Source organism: Gossypium hirsutum, chromosome A02 (assembly GCF_007990345.1).
Source record: "Gossypium hirsutum isolate 1008001.06 chromosome A02, Gossypium_hirsutum_v2.1, whole genome shotgun sequence".
Classification (NCBI taxonomy): domain Eukaryota; kingdom Viridiplantae; phylum Streptophyta; class Magnoliopsida; order Malvales; family Malvaceae; genus Gossypium; species Gossypium hirsutum.
In genome coordinates, this window is record NC_053425.1 from 13,777,747 (window position 1) to 13,782,578 (window position 4,832).

Below are 4,832 nucleotides of genomic sequence, written 5' to 3' on the forward strand. Positions count from 1 at the left end.
TACTCAAAAGAGTTATCCGATTCAACCGAAAGTTCCATCACCTCCATATTTACAAAGATTGTAGCAACACAAGCAGAAACAAGAGGTGCAATTCCAAAAATTTTTGGATGTTCTGAAGCAGTTACATATCAATATTCTATTGGTGGAGGCTTTAGAAAGAATGTCAAATTATGTGAAATTTATGAAGGATATACTGTCCAAGAAGAAACGGCTAAGTGAGTATGAGACTGTTGCCTTAACAAAGGAGTGCAATACGTTCTTGCAGAACAAACTACCACCGAAATTGAAAGACCTAGGAAGCTTTACTATACCTTGTAACATTGGTGAATCTTAATGTGGTAAAGCTTTGTGTGATTTAGGTACGAGTATCAACTTGATGCGTAAGTCTATTTTCAAGATGCTAGGAATAGGTGAAGTAAGACCTACAACTGTGACGCTTCAGCTAGCAGACCGATCTTTAGCATACCCCAAGGAAAAGATCCATGATGTTTTGGTAAGAGTCGATAAATTTATTTTTCTTACTGATTTCATAGTATTAGATTTTCAAGCAGACAAGGAAGTGCTGATCATCCTTGAGAGACCTTTCTTAGCCATGGAAAGAACGTTAATTGACGTGTAGAAAGGTGAACTCACCATGCGAGTTCAAGATGATCAGGTAACCTTTAACATTCTTAAAGCGGTGAAATTTCCCTATTCGATAGAAGAGTGTTTAGCTATGGAAGAGATAAAAACCTTGGTTTCTATGGAAAGCAATTTTAAAGAAGATCCATTGGAGAAAGCCTTAGATCTTGACCCTTTGGAAGATGAAGAAGGTAAAGAAAACATGGCTTTGATGAAAGCCAATCTGAGAAATTTTATTCAATCCATACAGTTTGAGCCATTGGAGTTAAAAGTCAGAGAATTTGTGCAACCCAAGTTGTCAATTGAAGAACCCCCTCAACTCAAACTAAAGGTACTTCCTTCACATTTGAAATACGTGTATTTAGGTGACTATTCCAGCTTGCCTGTGATTAATTCAGTAGAACAGACGAAAGATCAAGAGGAGAAACTAATTACTGTTCTAAAGAGATTTAAGAAAGCAATTGGTTAAACCATAACTAATATTCAAGGTATAAGTCCTTTTTGCATGCATAAAATTATTTTAGAAGAAAGTGAAAGAGGTCGAACTGATGGGAAAAGGAGGCTCAATCCTATTATGAAAGAAGTTGTGAGAAAGGAAGTGATCAAATGGTTAGATGCAAGAATCATCTATCCTATTTTAGATAGTTCGTGGGTAAGTCCCGTCAGTGTGTGCCGAAGAAAGGTGGAATCACGAATGTTGGAAATGAGCATAAAGGGTTGATTCCAATGAGAACTATTACTGGTTGGAGAATTTGTATTGATTACAGAAAATTGAATAAAGCCACTCGGAAGGAAATTTTTCCGTTGCCTTTTATAGATCAGATGTTAGATCGACTAGTAGGTAATGAATTCTATTATTTTTTAGATGGCTATTCGAGATATAATCAAATAGTTGTAGCTTCGGAGGACCAACATAAAACAACCTTTACTTGTCCATACGATACGTTTTCTTTTAGGCAAATGCCTTTTAGTTTATGCAATGCATCAACAACATTTCAACGATGCATGATGGCAATATTCACTGATATGGTCGAAAATTTTGTTGAGGTTTTCATGGATAATTTTTCTATTTTTGGTAACACTTATGATATTTGTTTGAGTAATTTGGCTAGGGTACTGAAGAGATGAGAAGAGACTAATCTTGTCCTTAACTGGGAAAAATGTCATTTTATGGTTAAAGAAGGGATTGTCTTAGGGCATAAAATCTCAAAGAGAGGAATTGAAGTCGATAAAGCAAAGGTGGACGTAATTGAAAAATTACCGGCCCCAATTAATGTGAAAGGAGTCAGAAGTTTCTTAGGCCATGTCGCTTTTTACTGAAGATTTATCAAAAATTTCTAAATTATTGTGTTTGTTGTTAGAGAAAGATACAATGTTTAATTTCAACAAAGCATGTTTGGAAGCTTTTGAAGGTATTAAAAAACGGTTAATCTCAGCCCCAATATTTGTTACACCTAATTGGAGCTCACCTTTAGAGTTGATGTGCGATGCAAGTGATTATGCCGTTGGAGCTGTGACGAGTCAAAGAAGAAACAAAGTGTTTCACCCTATTTACTTTGCAAGTAGAACTTTGACAGGAGCCCAACCCAATTATACAGTAACTGAAAGGAACTCTTTGCTATAGTTTTTGCTTTTGACTTATTCCACTCATATCTTATAGGTACCAAGGTTACAGTATTTACTGACCATGCGGCCATTAAATACTTGCTCACAAAGAAAGATGTGAAAAATAGGCTAATTCATTGGATACTTTTATTCCAAGAATTTAACCTTGAGATTCAAGACAGGAAACGTGTCAAAAATCAAATAGCTGATCATCTATTGAGGTTGGAACAAGATGAGGTAACTCAATCATGTAAGCCTATCAACGAGAATTTCCTAGATAAACACTTATTTGAGATAAGTCGAATTCATGAAACACCTTGGTTTACTAATCTTGCCAATTATCTTGCACGTGGAATAATTTCTAGAGAAATGACATACCAACAAAGAAAAAACTCCTTCATGATAGTCGGTATTACTTTTGGAATGATCCATTTTTGTTTAAACAGTGTGCAGGTAATATAATTCAAAAGTGTGGAGCTAAAAGTGAGATTGCTGAGATCTTGTATCATTGCCATTCATCTCCTAGTGGGGGCCACTTTGTGGTTCATGGGCTGTAGCAAAGATTTTGCAAGCAGATTTCTTTTTGTAACATCCCGAATTAGGGCCTTGTTGGAACAGTGGTTTCGAGACTACAAATCTGAATTAAAAATAATTATTTTATAATTATTATAAGGTCTATGATATGTTTATATGATTATGCAAAATTTTCATGAAGAAATTATATGTGAGAAGTGTTTAATTTAGCTTTAAGGACTAAATCGCGTAAAGCATTCTAATAGCTAAAGGTATTAAATAGCTATAGAATTTTTAGTGGAAGCCCTTATGTGAAAATTGGCCCATTAATAAGTTAGTGGAAGCTATTTGTTTGGTATTATTGAAATTAGTTAGAAATTAAAAGGGAAAATTGGTAATTAAGTTAAAAAGAAAAATGAAAAAAGTTATCATCTTTATGTTTCTTTCATCCACCGAAATGAAGCAAAATAGGCATTCATGGATGAGCATGATATTCGGCCAAGCTTCTATGGCTTATCTAGGTAAGGTTTTTGTCTCATTTTTAATTATTTTTATGTTTTCGGAGTTGTGGTAACTCGATTTAGCTATCCCGTACCTTCATTTTCAAAACTGTTAAAGTTTGTGAATTTGCCATTGTTGATAAAATGTGTATTTTGATAATTGATGATAGAAAATGCATCCTTGTTGTTAGATAAATAACATTTGTAAAGTGATTTCTGATAAAAATGTCGATTAAGGACTAAGTTGAGAAATGTGTTAAATTGTGTGATAAAAGTGTGAATATGTGAAATATGTGGGCTGCTGTAAGTAACATAAGTATTCTGCTAGGCTTGAGTTGGGATAAAATTGAATAAATTTTATTTTTCGAGCCTAGGGACTAATTTGCAAATAAGTGGAAGTTTAGGGGCAAAATTTTAAATTTGCCAAAATATGATTTTTGGGTCAATTTGAATATTATGAGTAATAAATAAGCTATATTTGAAATGTTAGATCAAGAAAATCGAGATTCGGGCTTAAATCGAGAAAGTACGTGGTTAAGGACAAAAAGGGAATAGTTAGCCGTTTTTGCATTCAAGGTATGTTCGTGTGATAATAATAATGCAATGTCATATTTGAATTGAAATGCTTAATTATTATTATATAATTTGTATGATTTGTTATAGATATACTCGACGAGGAATCGACAAACAAGTTGTGTGATAAAATTGGTAAGACAATAATGTTATTGTGATTTGTGATTGAAATCTGAATCAATATGATAATTCGGTTGCATTGAATTATATGTTTGTGGTACTATGTACGTGATGGTGTTATGCTTCACAAAATTATATTGTATGCTATGCATATGTAATGACCTAAAACATATGTCTATGATGTTTGATGACATTGTAATGAATGGTAACTTCATGTTAAAGAGTGATATTACATGGAATATGCATGACGAGATTTGACGTGGTAAAACTCTCGGTTGAATTGTAAGAATAGATTGGATATCCATGCCATGATACTAGGGTTATGTGTGCGCCAGTGTAAGACCATGTTTGGAACATGGCATCGGAATTGTTATGAGAGCTAGTGTAAGACCATGTTTAGGACATGGCATCAGCCTCAATATGCGAGCCAGTGTAAGACCATGTTTGGAACATGGCATCGGCATTGTTATGAGAGCTAGTGTAAGACCATGTCTGGGACATGGCATCGGCACCGATATATAAGAGCCAGCGTAAGACGATGTCTGGAACATCGCATTGACATTTTACCCTTTTTGTATGAGGCTTATTGGGTATCCTTTAGTATTCCAACTGGCTTAACGGGTGATTTAAAGATTGTGTCATGATTGAGAAAAGTTATGATTATGTTGCAAGTGGTACAGGTATGTGTGTAAAACTCAGGAGAGGTGCTTTCAGTTTATGATGCATCTTTGGTAACGGGTGATTTAAAGTAAGTCATGCCCATGAGAATGATTTTGTGGTAACCTTTAGATTATGGGTCTGTGCTTATGATGTATAAATATGTATTTTTACCATGATGGTTGAAATGATTTGTAAAGGTGTTATAAACTTAGTTATCATTAGTTTACACTAAAACAGTTT